General features: G+C 41.4%; 1 pseudogene; it reads right to left on the reverse strand.

The window, feature by feature from the left end:
- Window positions 1–2953: 2953 nt before the first annotated feature.
- Window positions 2954–5533, reverse strand: LOC123419635 (annotated as a pseudogene).
- Between the last annotated feature and the right edge of the window lie 11452 nt (window positions 5534–16985).

A 16985-nucleotide genomic window follows, 5' to 3' on the forward strand; every position in this document is an offset into this window, starting at 1 on the left:
CTTTTTTATGGACGATTTCTCAAAAGAAATAACTTAAGGTAGTATGTATGTTTGTTAGAAGATCCGAGTTGACAAGCATGCTGAGTGAATATATCTTCCACCAGCAGGTGAATATAACATATGAAAATCTCTTTTGGCTTGTTCAATATATAAACATTTTAGGCTGTCAAAACTAACACTAAAATAAATCATGCAATACCAAACGTTGGTACGTTAACATCAGGCTGAAGTTTTCACAATGTCCTTGTAAGAATTGATAGCGTCATTTGTTTATGTAAAGTGCATCAAATATTAATATATGCAGTTAACATGCGAATATACTATATAAATCTAATAGGGAGAAGTTGGGGATGTGTGTGTGTGTGTGTGTTTATGTGTGCACACACACGCGTGTATTGTGGGTGAGGGGAGGGACGGACAAATACAACAACATTAAAATAAGATCAAGTCAAGAAACAAACCATAATTGGCAAGACACTTAACAATAGATGTCTTTGGTATAAGTGCACGAAAGTCATCGCAATGAATGCTAGTGGATAGACTAACAACCGAGCATCCACTAGGAAAATCCTGAAAATGTAGGAACTTATTAGCAATGCGTAACTACGATAAAATTAGCCGAACATCCACGGAAGTCACCTTGTTATTGCTATTCTTTAATAATATGGCTGCATGCATCTATTGATGTAGAGGCCGGGGGCTTTGTTCCTCTTCCAAAAAAAGAAGTCTACAGTTCCGTGTGGACAAAAAACACTAATTCCTAGGCTATTTTTTCGAAAAATCAAGAAGCAACCCCTGGCTATGGGAGGGCGCAAAGGAAGCACATGAAGCAAGTCATGGATGACGTGGACGTCGTCGAGCCCGTGGCGGCCGGCGTAGCTGCTGCTTTCTTCGACAGTGGGGCATAAGGAAGGTGTCGCGTTGCGAGGGACGCACGCCACCGCAACACCCTCCTCTTGATGGCGCCGGCGCCCTCCTCTTGATGGCGCCGACGAGGAGACACGGTTAACATACGTCAGCTCCCTCTCTCCTAGGCCGCTGCTCACCACGACGAGAACACGCAAGAGGCGGTGCGAGATGCACGGGCACTTTGGCGCGACTCCCCAAGGCCAGCAGCAAAGGCGACGCTGGACTCCCTCCTCCTCCAGCCCCGACGAGAGGGGTGGCGCGACTCCCCCAATGCCAGCATCGGAGGGGCGGGGGAGTGCGACAACAACGTCGCGGGCAGCACGACGGCGTGAGATCCTCCTCCAGCCCTGACGAGCTCCACGGTGAGAATCCCCACGGCTAGCAACAGAGGTGTCGTGGGACTCCGGAAGCAACGACGTGCGCAGCATGGCTGTCTCAGAGCACCATGTCGGACCTAATGGCCTAGGGGAAGCGACCTTCCAGATCCCAATGGCGTGGGGAGGGTAAGTGGAGTGTATGGAGAGTGAACTGCCGGATGTCTAGGGTTTTCCCGATTCGGGTATTTAGTGCGATCCGCGAAAAACTTAAGCATTTTGACTGTGCAAAAAAACAAACGCCAAACATCACATCGGAATGTTATGCTTATTTTTTTTACCAACAAAGCACCGCTATCCTATATCACATGAAAATTGACAAGCACACTTGCCGCACTAATATGACCATCTAAAAGATATTCAGAATTTTGAGAATTTATTTACTGTTTATTTTGATTTTACTGTTCATTAGATAGCATATGCTCGCAGAGCTAAAAATCCGCATCCGCCATCATGAAGCTTTCTTGGTAGCTCAAATCAAAATCCAACTATGCTAATATTTCAAGCCCAACTATGCTAATATTGAAGTGTCATTCATGGTTCGAAGTCCAATAATGCACCTCGTCCTCTGGCACCTGCTTGCTCATTCATGAAGTTCACTTGGTTTTTAGCTCGTTTGCTATTTCTTACTGTACTGTCATGGCCATAGGTTTTATATATATTTCAAAATAAGTTGTGCACCTCAACAAGTAAAATATCACAAATGAAAAAAGTGTAATTTTAAAAAAATGAAGAACTTGCAAAAATAAGCGTGGATTTGAAAAATATTTACAGAATTGAGAAAACTTCATGAATTTTTAAAAAAGAGGGTTGAAAATTCTTCATGCCTGAAACAAATTAGTGGGTTCCCCAGATTTGAAAATAATTTCTGAATTGAATAATAGTATGTAAAAGTTCGTGGGTTTCAGAATATTTCACAAAATTTAAAAATAGTTGACGGATTAAAAAAAGGTTCATTGACTTTTACGAATATGAAGAGTTCATGGATTTAAAAAAATCAAGAATTTCAGGAAAAAGAGTTCATGAATTTGGAAAAAAAGATCACGAATTAGGACAGGATTTCAAATTTGAAATAGCTCACAAAATTGTAGCAAATAACAGAGGATAAAATAAAACAAAAAAATAAGAAATCTAACAAACCTTCTTGAATTGCACGATTAATAGGTTTCCAAAACTTCCTATAGAAAACCAGGAAAACCCCTCAATAGAAAAATGGGTGAAACGTTCTAAAAGGTTCCCGAAACCAGTGAGAAAGAAAAAAAATGTGAACGCACTGGGGGGTGTGCACCTTCTTACGAGAGGCATTGAACCACGCTTAAGGCACCATATAGTGAGGCATGCAGTCTCCGGTGAGGGCAGCATACTGGCTCGAATCGAATGTGTAAGTTTCTATTCAGATTCACAGAGATATGACTCTGTACGACGAGGAGTGACGATTCGGTAGGTTTCATTAGCATATACTTCCTCTATACCTGAACAGGGCGGGCCGGCAAAATCCGGGGCCCTGTGCGGAACGAAAAAATGAGGCCCTATCTCATAAAAATATGAACTAACGAGCAATTATAATGTATATATGTCTCGCAGAAAAAATTATAATGTATATAATATAATATCTTACATAAAAATTGGACATATAAAAAAGTCATACCTATGCAACTCCCGATTGCTATTTATTTGAACATCCTCATTCTTGCGGTATTCTTTGAAATAAAATCTTCAATGATATCCTCGTAATCAATCTTCTCCAAGACTTCACTCTCAAGTGCTATTGTGGCCAAATCATTGAGTCTTTGTTGTGTCATAGTAGTACGCATATAGGACTTCAATAGTTTCAATTTACAAAAACTTTTTTCTGCTGTCACAGGAATGGTCAACAAAACTCTATATGCAATACTTGCATTGGGAAAACAATCATGCCTCTTTAAAAAATTCAGAATTTCAACAGGTCCGATATTTTCTTTTGGCATGAAATTTTGTAGAAACTTCAACTCAACAAATAGTTCATTGGCATCAATATCAGATTGTTTATCCTTCATAAGGGAAGCCTCAAGATTAACACAAGAAGATGTCAAACTATCCTTATCCAATGAACGCAATGTTTCAGAGGTAAATAAGAAATCAAATATTTTCTGGTAACCTTCATATTGCTCAAATCTCCTTGTGAGTGAGGAAATTGCTTGATCAACAACACGTATGAAATAGTTGACTCTAAATGATTCCTGTGCAGACTGTGGGGCAATATTTGTGTCATCTGGGTTCTCATCAAACTGTTTCTTTCTTTTAATTTCTCTTCTTTTACGAAATGTTGCATCAATATTCATCTCAAGTGCAATTTCTTTGGCTATCTGCAATGCTTCTAAAAAACCAGTTTCTCTGTACCCCTCAAAGAAAGAAATAAGCCCTTTCACTTTCTCAATTGCAACATCAATAAGCATATCCTTTGTTTGCAAGTTCTTGCTTACTAAATTAATAGCAGACAATACCTCATACCAAATGACTATTGCCACGATAAATTCATACTCTCCAAGTTCATTGTTTGCCAAACCTAGAGCCTCACTGCTTGCCTTTGGATCACTATCAATTTCAGATACCTGAAATTAAAATAAAGTTCATAAATGTTATGGTTGGACTAGTCAAAGTATGAATGAATTACATCATTAACAATATGAACATATTGGTTACCTGAAGTAGAGCCTCACGAATATCTGAACATTGAAATCTAATTGGTTTAACACTTTCAACACGACTCTCCTAACGCGTAGCTGACACAGACTTGAGAGTCAATCCTGATATGTTTTCTTTCAAAATATGCCATTTCTTAGTAGAATTTGCAAAAATTGTATAGATGCGTTGGATGATCCCAAAAAAGTCTTTTGCTCTACCACAAGTCTTGGCCATATCACAAAGTGTTAAATTAAGGCTATGACAACCACAAGCACAATAAAAAGCTCTAGGATTTACATTCAAAAGTTTTCTTTGTACCCCTTGATGTGTTCCTTTCATATTTGATCCATTATCATAACCTTGTCCTCGCACATCATTTATATCAAGATCAAGAAGTTTTAGCTCATTCTGTAGCACCTCAAAAAGTCCTTGGCCAGTTGTATCATTTACATCAAGAAATCCTAGAAAAGACTCTTCTATGCAAACTTGACTTGAAGATGAATCCACATATCTTATAATTAAAGACATTTGCTCTTGGTGACTTGCATCAGGGGTACAATCAAGTATGACAGAAAAATACTTTGCGCTCTTTATTTTCTTGATAATTTCAGACCTAATACAAGAAGCAAGCAAGTGTAGCAATTCATTCTGCATCTTATGATCAAGATAATGAGCATGAGTTTCTTCATTTGTAATACGACGAACATGCTCCTGAATAATGGGGTCAAATTCAGCCAACATCTCTACCAAACCCAAGAAATTACCATTGCTATCTTCATACAACTTGCCGTTAGTACCACGGAATGCTAGATTATGCTTGGTAAGAAATTTCACAATGCAAACAATTCTGAATAATACCTTTCTCCAATGGTCCTTCTCTTTCTCAAGTTGTCGTTGAGCTGTTTTATCAATAGTTTGATGTTTTTTCAATCTACTACGCAACTCATACCAATTAGTCATACTCAAAACATGATCCTCACTTGTCTCATGGTCTTTTAGTCTATTGGTCATATGTGACCAATCATTACAGCCCTCATTTGCCAATTGACCTTTCTGATGACTTTTTCTAAATAACTTACAAGCAAAGCAAAAGACTCTATCAAGTTGTTTAGAATAGACAAGCCAGTCTCTATCACAACACTCTTTATTTGATAGAAATCTAGTATAGAATAATGTGATAAACCTTTTACGATATCTATCTTTAGGACCTTTCTTAATTGAATTGTCTCTTTTTGGACTAAGATATCAATCTGTTTAGAATCAAGAGAATTCCAGTTTCTTGGATCAAATATATCTGACTTAAAAGAATCATCAACATCCTCACGAGGTGAACTATTCAAGTTAACATCAATATGATCTTCCTCTACCTTCATATTATCTGTCTCTGTCTGACCATCTCTATCATCATTGTAAGGAACAATTGCAAGTGCAAGGGTAGAAGGATCAACAGACTGATTACCGGATAACACTTGCGGTGGTTTTTTTCTAACAAATTTGTCCATGCCGCCTTTATAAGATTTATTAATTAAATTTTGTTCTTCTGCTTTTTTCTTGCGCTTATAGGCACCAGACTGATGTTTCCCCATGATGACTCAAATCTATATTATTGAAATACAATATTAAAAAGATGAATAAAATGAAATTGAAGTTATACAATAGCATGATGGCACTTAGACGAACTGTCTAACTCACCTAGTTTTGGGTCCTGCACGGATGAACTGGGATCGATCCGACGAGACGACGAGTCTCGGCGGCGGCCTGAATTGGATCGCGGGATCGATCTGATGAACAGATGAACTGATCAGTGATGATGCGAACGACGAAGGCGACGAGCACCTGAGTACCTGACGACGAGATATTATTTATTGATTTTCTTACCGAAGCCTGATGCTGATGGAAAAACGTTTTGGCGACGGCGACTCGGCGAACTGCGAGCCGCGAGCACCAGTTCCTCAGAATCCTCACGTTTCGAGATCACGTGTTTTAGCGAGCGAGAGCGATCTCCTGTTTTGGCGAGCGAGAGCGATCTCCTGTTTTGGCGAGCGACAGGGGCGAGGCGGCGAGCGATTGCTGGATCACGGCGTCGTGCCTGCCTGCCTGGATCGATCGTACTATCCTTGTATGATAGTATCCTAGCGCTATACGGCTGTAGGCTACAGCCTGTAGCTAACACAGGCCCAGGTCGCTCGAGGCTCTGTGCGGGGCTGCGGGCGCCCACTGGCCCACTGGCCCAGGCGGCAGGCGCCTAGGTCCAGCGAGCGAGCGACGCCCAGATCGATCGCACGCCCACGACGCCAACATCCAGCCAATTTTCCTTTATATACAACTATATATATATATATATATATATATATATATATATATATATATATATATATATATATATATATATATATATATATTTTGGAGGCCCCCAAAATCGTGGGCCCTGTGCGGGCTGCACATGTGGCACCACTGTGGGCCCGGGCCTGTATTATTCAATCACATAAGTGACCCATTTGAATGATTATTCAATCGCAAAATTCACCCACTGATTTTTGTGGGTGGCCTTAAGTTTGTCCTTCAATGTGGAGACTTATCGAGGAATGCATATTTAGTTTTATAGTTAAATGCATACAGGACTTGTGGAAAAATCAATAAACCTTTTGGAGTTTCGGTTCACATGATCTGTGTAGCCAAATTAAGAAATATTGAACTTATTAATGAATCAAAACAGAACGTCATATGCTACCTTGTGTTAGAAAACAACTAGGTGTACGCAGGTCAAACATCGCATTATCAGGAAAAAGTATGTGTTCTAACAAAACTAGACAATTGGCACTCACATTTACCAAGCAAAAAAAAAACTTGATCAAATAAGACAAAAGAAGTATATGTTCACTTATAAGACAAGAATGTAGATTTAATTGCCTATTGGCTCATCTATACAAAAATTTACCTCACGGTTACAACTTGAAAACCAAGACATGTGGCAATACGAAAGCATTTTTACCAATGAAATGAAGCATTGAAGAATTAATAGCGCATATATAATTTTTCGCTAACCTTTGGTTGCATTAGCTTGTCTGAATCAGCTGAAATAAATACTTGTCCACTGGCCCATTATCCTCGCTAGTGATATACATCCATCATGATCTTGTCTAGCGTCCAAGTTTCGTTGTTTCCTGATGACTTCCTCACCACATCTTTTCCTCCATATCTAGTAGGACCATATGCATCACAACACCATAGCGTTAACAAGAAAACTCATCACTTTGAGTGATAGCATGAGCTCTCATGCTAATAAAAAGATAAAAAATGGTGACGTGCCTTCACCATATGACAGGAAAATTCGCTAGTGGGAGGCAGATATTTACAAGTAGAGGATTTGTGCATATACCTTCTCCAAAAATTGTCTTGTTTGTAACGAACCAATCTGATGGGAAGGATGAATCAAATAAGGCCAATGGTATTTGTTACTTTCTTATGGGTGATTCCTCAAAAGAAATAACTTAGGTAGTATGTATGTTTGTTAGAAGATGCGAGTTGGCAAGCATGCTGAGTGAATATATCTTCCACCAACAGGTGAATATAATATATGACAATCTCTTTTGGCTTGTTCAAAATATAAACATTTTAGGCTGTCAAAACTAACACTAAAATAAATCATGCAATACCAAATGTTGGTACATTAACATCAGGCTAAAGTTTTCACAATGTCCACGTGAGAATTGATAGCGTCATTTGCTTATGTAAAGTGCATCAGATATTAATATATGCAGTTAACATGTGAATATACTATATAAATCTAATAGGGATAGGTTGGCGATGTTTGTGTGTGTGTGTGTGCGCGCGCGCGCGCACATGTATGCGCGCACACACGCGTTTATTGTGGGTGAGGGAAGGGACGGACAAATACAACAACATCAAAATCAGATCAAGTCAAGAAACAAACCACAATTGTCAAGACACTTGACAGTAGATGTCTTTGGTATAAGTGCATGGAAGTCATCGCGATGAATGCTAATGTATAGACTAACAGCCAAGCATCCAATAAAAAATCCTAAAAATGTAGGAAATTATTAGCAATGCGTAAGTACGACAAAAGAGCAATGGATAATGGCAATACGGAGACAACATGATAAATGAGATCAAAAGGTCCGAAGATAAAACCATAACATCCAAAGATCAAAAGGTTGGGGATGTGTGTGTGTCTGTGTGTGTCTGTGTGCGCGTTCGCATGCACGCACACACATGCGTCTATTGTGTGTGTGTGTGGGGGGGGGGGGGGGGTGAGTGACGAACGAATACAACAGCCTCAAAATCAAATCAAGCATATACATGTCAAGAAAGAAGGCATCATTGGCAAGCCACTTAACACTAGACGCCTTTGGTTCAAGTGCAAGAAAGTCATCGCAAATGAACATTAGGGGATATGCAAAATTACGACAAAAATAAAATGGCAAATGGATATACAGAGACAACATGATAGACGAGACTGAAAGGTCATAAGATAAAACTATAAAAGTAACCATCAACTGCTGCCAACTCGGCCACAAATTAAATATCCACCCGAAATTTTTTGACTGTCATGACATCAGCAGTGACACCAGTGTCCAATCATAACCAATGCTTCTTTACTTGAGCATAAAGAGCCCAAGAATAATAAGCATTGCATCTTTTTGTGAGAGCGATTGCACCTGGTATAGATCATATTTTATACTGAACTAATATTTCAATATCTCCATATAGCATTAATTGATATTCTATATACCACTGTACTTCAATTATATATCATATTGTTTGACTCGAGATTTAAAACAAAACACAAAGATATCCATTTAGGAAAACAGAAATTATAAAGAAATTATATTGTACTACGTCAAATACAATGCAACTCTCGCACTAGTTCTCTTTGACCCGAGTGATCTCTCTAATGGTAAGAACATCAACAGCATGCCATAAAATCAACTACAGCCAAAATATGTCGTAGAAAATATAGTTAAATTCAGTCAATAGCAAAATGCACCCACTGAAAAATTGCAAACAACACATTCAACCATTCAAGCCAATAATGAAACAGTAAGAAACCTCATATTCTACTGAACAGAAATAGTAAGAAACCTATAATGTAAAACAATGGGACTTCAAAAATAACATCAAGATATATCTGTTGGTTTTGTTTAAATATAAGTAATAATTCTACATGCCTATAATTGCTGGTTCTTCACACTGGTAACTACACTCATTCTATATTGTAGCTACAGCCTTTAGAACTATACTGCTACAATCTGGCACAACCACAAATTGAGAAGACAATAATCTAAAACTGCAAACTCAAGTTTTCATGTTAACTCAAGAATTGAATACTACTCCCTTTGTCCCGTAATATAAGAGCATTTTTTACACTAATCAACTAGTGTAGTGTCAAAGACGTTCTTATATAATGGACGGAGGGAGTATTATCGAAGGCATTAGAAAGAAAAGATCCGAATTACTAAATTTCATAGAATGGGACTATAAAAAAATGATGCTAACAGTAGAAGTTTGTTGGATCAAGGCGATACAAACAAATATAGAAAGCATACATTAGAAAGGATAAAACTGCCCACACTATAAATTGAAACATTCCAAATTCCAGCATGACTAGTATATATATTCTAACATACATATAACATCTACATAATTATATCAAATATAAAAATGCAACTCCGGAAGTAAAAATGAATAAATGAGATGACTACTCCAATCCACTGGACAGAAACTGAAAGTCTAGCATGGAAGTGGACGAAGAAATCGTCATGGCATCTAGCGAGAGTAAAGTATCTTTATAAACAAAAAGAGCAAACAATGAAATGCGGATGCATATATAGTTTTTCCAAACCTTTGCTTCAATTGAAGTGTGTGAATCGTCTAAATCAACTAAAACATTCAGCTACCTATTAAAACTTTAAAATCAGGTCTATGTAGCGAGAGTAATGCATCTTTCTTTACTTATAAAAGGAAGCATCAATCAAATGTTGATGCATATATAATATTTTCCAACATGTGAATCTTGTAAATCACACACCTATCCTGCACAACACGGCTTTCCAATCTCCCTTGACACGAGCATATCTCCAGTGCTGACACATCTGATTTTTTTTCTCTTATGATGCTTCCTGTTCACATATCTGCCCCCATGTCTGCATTTCTGCATCACAATGTTCAGAAAAAGAGAAAAAACTTGTCAATAGGTTGAGTGGCACCATGCCAAGATTTTATTACAGTGGTTTAGATCAACAAAAGAACATGCTCTTACAAAGAGGGAGTTCCAAACCAAGAAGAATGCTGGGAAGCAAACCACAAATAGGCTTGGCTGGGACATCAAAGACACGGACATGACAGCTGTTGGATGTAATCGTCGTGTGCTGGCATAAGGAGGAAGGGGGAGGTGGAGGGGCTTAGTCTACACAAGGAACATCAACGTGTGGGGGGCGGCGATCGATCATGAGGAAATATCAGAGGGGTGGCAAATTTATAGGTGAGATCTCGTAGGACTTGGCCGCCGATGAGCGAACGAGGAATGCGGGGAGGCGTTGGATGTGGGCACGAACCATGTGAGGTGCGCGAGAGGAAGCTGCAGCCGGTGGATCGGAGCTGGGTGGATTTCCACACGAACGAGAGGAAGGGGGAGAGAGATTAAGGGAGGAGGAGGCTGCGCGTGCATGAGGTGAAGCGGCGGCCATTAAACGATTGCATCGTTTGGGGAGAGGGTTATTCAAGGAGTGCCTGATTTCAAGGAGTCTTCATCGGGCGTCTACATCTAGATTGACCAGATTTCCATACGTTCCAGATTTATTATGAGGAAAGAGATGTGATGAGGTGAGAATAAGATCCGTCCACCTAAGGCAGGGATATCTTCTCAAATAATTTGGTATGTATTCGACCAGAATTCCTAAGATATTGCAAAGGGAGTTGATTTCTCTCGCCATAAAATTTGTTGTTACGTTTCCTAATGGGTAGTACACCATACGTGGAATATGTTGTTCCGTTTCCTAATGGGTAATATATATTATTTCCTAATTACTAGTATTGTAACATCAGATGCATACATATATACTACCTGAAGCATACTACGTACCTGGTCAATGGATTCAGCCATTTTGTTTGATTCGGAGTATGTTCAATACGGTGCATGACGTACGGCCATCCGTTCAAGCTTCAGTTTCGGACCTGCAGGAGAAGCCGTGGCACTAGGAACGATTAGATTAAGCAAGCACCAGGACGACCTCTCGTACAACCAGAATGGCCTTCATGGCAAAGAAGAACCCTAAGATGGCGTCACCGGCCTCGTCTTCGTCTCCGACAGGGACCGCGGCCTCGAGACGCCCTGCCACTGGCCAGGTGCTCAAGGTGCTGAGCCTGCTGGGCGACATCTACGGCGTCGACGGATGGAGGACAGCGGCTGCATCGCCGGCGGCTTCACGGTGAACGGCGGGCGCCGCACCGTCGGCCACTCGCTCGTGTACCGTGGTGTCCACCAAGGAGCCGGCCAAGACACGGCGCACCCCGTGGACCGTGGTGTACTACCGTGACGGCAAACACGTGACCGTTTCGAGTAGTCATCATGGACATGCAAACACGTACGATGCATGCTACTTGTGCGTCCAAAACCGAACCGAACGAAGCTGAGTTCACGACTGCGTGCGTGCTCCAGGTTCGTCATATAACATGACACTGCTGGTGCTGCATGCCACGCAGCGCACGTAAATTGTGTCATCCCGCATGAATAAGTGTTTCTTTGTCGGCCGTTTTGACGGTGGGTGGAGGTGGCGGTGACGGCGGCGGGGTGGGAGTGGGAGATGAGGAGGGGAATGAGAATCGGAGGAGGGGATGGGTCTCTTGGTCTCTTGGGATTCCAATTTCCGTTATTTTTTCTCTTTTCATTTCGTTTCATTCAAAAATTTTGGGCTTTTGTATTTTAAGGCCTCTTTGGCATGAGAGAAATTTTAGGCTCATCGAGATTTCATTTTTCTATTTTCTTTTAATAAATATAATATATTCATCCTTATGAACGCACACACACACATTCTATTCTTATGAGCATCTTTGAAAGACTCAGCCCGCGTATCACCATCGAGATTTCTAAAGTCGCCGTGACGGAAACGTCTCTTTCCACCGAATACGTGCCGTCGGAAATCATCCTAAAAAAAGAAAAATCTCTATCTAATAATAAAGAGGCTATTGCTTTCGTCGGAAAACCCACCGCGTCAGTTTTGTAAAATAGTCCCTGTGTTTTCCAATATTCAACCCGTTGTCTTCAATAAGTGAAGGAAAAACGGTTCGCTTTTTTGGGCAACCCTCCGTACACGTTCGTTTGGCCGCAGATCGAGCAGATCCGGCGGCGGTGGTCCCGGTCCGATTGGGACACGACGGAGGACGACGACGGCAAGGCTCCGGGAGGCGAGGCGGTCCCGATCCGATTAGGACACAACGGAGGAGGACGGAGGGCGACGACGGCAGAGCTCCGGGAGGCGAGGAACGGCGGCAGGGGCAGGGCTCTTGAAGGGCACCCGCTCACACCGGCGTGTGGAGAGGAGGTAGGTCGCCCCTCCTTGCAGACGCACGGACGAGGGTCTCATGCTGGGAGGCCTCGTGAAACCCCCGCGGGAGACTCCAGACTCTGCAGTAGCATCTCTATTATGTAAATAGATGGCTGTACATAAATAAATCATGTCTGTTGTTATCAGGATGCATCTCCTGTTGCACACGTGATGTGCTAGAGAACTTCTGCCCTAGCGTTATTTCGTAGCAATCGCCGTGAATTTTGGACTGATTTTTGTATGTAACTGTGAATGTTCTGTTAGACAAAACTATCATCAATCTATTACCCTGCAGTTGTTGCCTTATCTAAAAGAGCGCTGACCAGTTCTCCCATGGTAGTTATGTTTCTGCTAATACTGGTTATTCAACTGATCTGCTAGAGGCGATGTTTAAAATAAAAATTTATCAGAACACCATTATTACTGCTGCCAAATCCATATTGAGATGGATGTCCAAGTAAAAAAGATTCGAAATCATTGCATTGTGATGGATATTTACGTCAAAAAGTTGCAAGTCATCCCCATGAAACTTAGCATCTGATGTTTAACATAGGTTACTGTCATTTGCCAGTTTGAAATTCACTCCTGTCAGTGAGATACTTCTTTTACTTTGCATCTCATGTTGTACCTTGATAATTGTCATTTAACATTTTGAAATTCACTCCTGATAGTGAGACACTTCTTTTACAAAATCAGTTAGATACTTCAAACAGAGGATAAGGCATGCTAATAGAAATTTCTGAATTGGATTTTACCACCAAAACGTGTTGCATAATAAGCCTCAGTGGACATCGTTGCATTGCGTCATTAGTTTCAAGAACTGGTGATCCTATGAATTTGTCTCCAAAGCGTTGAGCTTAGTAAGAAATGACACAAATTGTCAACTATAAGTGCAGGCTGCAAGAGAGGAAGTGAATGGGGAGAGGCAACAGCGGGCCATCATCAGGTGGCATTAAGCAACGGCCTTAGGCACGTCTAAGCCAAGGTGGGTGGTTGTGTCCACAACATGCTTTGACTGTAATTACCTAAGAAAAATCACATGGTAATCTTCTGTACATATTGATTATTTATGATCACGTAGGGTCGGAGTTTTTTGACTGCAATTATCTCAGCACGATCACAGGCTAATCTTTTTAATTTAGTTAATCTTAATTATGTAAATTACATGATGTGCTCATGCGCATTGTTAAAGTAATATCCATGCGCTCTATTTTTTCATTCTGAATTTCCTTCATGCACCACCGTATATGTTTCTTGTGATTTTCCACAACTTCCGTTCTTGCTATTTTTAGTTCTTGATCTGGATAAATGAAGAAGCGGCTAAAATTCGGTACATGGTGATTTATGTAGTCGAGAGATTGTGTCCTAATATTATTATTTTAATCCAAAATTTGTTCAGTTGGATTCGATGAGTAGATAGATAGATAGATTGCGCAAGGGGAGCTATGGGGGTAGATTGACAGCAATATAAGCAAGCAGGAAATTAAAGCACAAAAACTGCTTCGTATCACCTTGGCTATAAGAATGCCCCGACTTCCTCGACCGAAACCCCTGATCGATTGCTTCCTATGCTCGGCATCGTTGTCCCTGTTTTGCCGACTTCGCCGGAATCTCGTTTTTCGACTTCGCTGTTTTGTATATAGGAGCTTTATCTCCCGGTGCAACGCACGGGCACTTTTGCTAGTATATAAGAATAATGTAAACATCAGGACTTGAATTTTTATGTACTGAGATATCACTATCTCTCTAACCATCCGACCGTAGGTTGGTTCGTACCAAAGATTTGTACTTTGATGGAGTAGTTTTGGGGATCTTGTGACACGTCCGACGATAATATTTGGTGACGTGTCATTTTCATATACTAGCACTAAAAAAGAAGAGGACAAATCCAAGTAGAAACCTGAAGCGTCTAATCATGTCATCAACGGTCTAATTTGGTTGTTAACGAAACTGATCCCTCGCTAACGATTTCGTGCGCTTCCCGTCGGTGCTGCCGATCACACGCTCACACTTTTTTTTGAGCCACCTCCGGCGATGATGATGCTGCTATACTTCCCCTTCTTCCACTCACGTGCATGTGCATGCATGCACACACAACCCGGCCATGCACACACATTGACCGGTCGAGCCTCGAGCCTCCTGCTTCAGCTGGGCACCACGCGCACCCGTCTGCTGCGACCGCACCTCTCCCCGGCCGACGAGCGCATCCGGCCCTACACCCGCAAGTGGGAGTCCACCATCATGAGCACCATCGACGAGCTGCGCCTCCGTGCCGTGCCCGATGGTGCTGCCGGACATGCATACTCCATACACAGTTTTTTTTCTTTGTTCTTTTTTTCTCCCGGAGAGAAGATGCACGATACTGTATAGAAAAAATATTTTTCTTGTTTACGACTTACGAGATGAGTGAGATTATTGATGATTGACACTAGTTATTAGCATGTGCAAGATTCTTTTTCACATGTTAAGCCCAATACTCCCTCCATTCTTAAATATAAGTCTTTCTGAAGATTTCATTAATAGACTACATATGGATGTATATAGACATATTTTAAATTATAAATTCATTCATTTTGCTCCGTATGTAGACTCCTAGTAAAATCTCTTAAAAGATTTATATATTTAGAAACGGAGGGAGTAGATGATGTACATTAAAAATGAAAATGGAGAGTCTAAGTAAACGCCAATTCGGATCGCAAGATTTGAAAAACGAAAATTCTAGAGAACGAACGTTCTTCCAGCAATCGTACACGTCTTTAAAAAGATGTTTTTGGGGGTCATCTTAGAGCATGTACGGCTGACCCTTAGGACGCGTTTGGCGCGTTTATGGACACTGACCGGACGTATTTTATTTTTTGCCCTTCACATTCTCATTCCTTAAATTCTAACCATTATATCCATATAAACGAAATACGTAAAATTAGAGATCAACATCTTTTATCGGATCGGATTGCTTCACCGGAAAGGATCATAGTTTATCGGTAACTTCATACTACAATCAACTTACGTAGAGAAGATGCATGATCATAGTTTATCGGTAACTTCATACTACATTCTTTGTTCTTCTTTTCTTATTCCGGAGAGAAGATGCATGATACTGTATAGAAAAAGTATTTTTGTTGTTTACGACTTACGTGCAAGATTCTTTTTCACATGTGAAGCCCAACAAATGATGTACATTAAAAATGAAAATGCAGAGTCTAAAGTAAACGCCTCTTTGGATGTGAAGGGCAATCTTACACGTCTTCAATTTTGTTGGCTATCATCTTAGAGCTCACCTGGCCGTTTGGGTACCCGAACCCGCTATCCGAACCCGAACCTAACCGAATTACCCGAATGGTCGGGTAATTCGAATATCGGGTAAGGGTTCGGTTCTCATTTTCTGACTATTCGGTTTTTGGGTTAGGGTTTGGGTTCCAATCTAGATTACCCGAAATACCCATACTACCCAAATTATTCATATTATCCAAAATTTGCTTGTTACCCATACTAACTAAAATACCCATATTACCAAAAATATCCATACTATCTGAGTTATTCATATCAAAAGTTGATGTATGCTCCGAATTTTGGGTACCCGAATTACCCTAACCGGAATTTTGGGTAATTTGGGTTCGGGTATTTTTTTGACAGAAACAATTTTGGTTCCCATTTTTGAATACCCGAATTACCCAAAAACCGAACTACTCGAACTTAAATAACCAAAATACCCGAACGCCCAGGCTGACTTAGAGCATCTACAGCTGACCCTTAAATACCGCTACAGCTGACCCTTAAATACCGCCACTCATACGCCCGCGCACGAGTTCGGGTGCGTTCGTCGACACTGACCGGACGCGTCTGTTTTTTTGCCCTTCACATCCTCATTCCTCACATTCGAACTCTCATATCCATAGAAACACATGCGACGCTATGTAAAAGGATCATAGTTTATCGATATCTTCATACTATAAACTACTTGAGCATAATTAAAATATGAACAAAACGGGGAAGGGAGAAGGGAATCGTCATTTTCTCACTGCCCCCTTCCCCTCCCGGTCGCCCACGTCGTTGCTCTCCTCCTCCGTGTAGGCCCCGGCGTGCGATGGAGCACATCGCCGTCGTCATCAGAGCCGGCCGTCGTTGTCGTCCTCCTCGGAGCTAGACCGCATGCCCGACAGCCTGCGGAGGCGCTCATGCTCCTTCGCATGCCGGGCTGCTTTCCCCTTCGTCGCCGTCTCTTTCCCTGCCTCGCGCTTCGATAACTGGATGGTCAGTCGGAGCACCTCGGCATTCTTACGCCGGAGGCGGCGAGCATCCGTCTCTGCCGTCGTCAGTGAGCGACGAAGGAGGCCCGCGAGGAGCACGTCCTCGGGGTGGACCGACGTGCTCGAGGTCGAACGAGGCGTGGCCAACGCCTCTCCCCTCTCCCGAGCCCGCTGTCGCTCGCAACGGCTACGCGCTCCTCGGACTTTGCGTCCTCGTGCGCCCCGTC

This window comes from Hordeum vulgare, unplaced genomic scaffold, assembly GCF_904849725.1.
Source record: "Hordeum vulgare subsp. vulgare unplaced genomic scaffold, MorexV3_pseudomolecules_assembly, whole genome shotgun sequence".
NCBI classification, from domain to species: Eukaryota; Viridiplantae; Streptophyta; class Magnoliopsida; order Poales; family Poaceae; genus Hordeum; species Hordeum vulgare.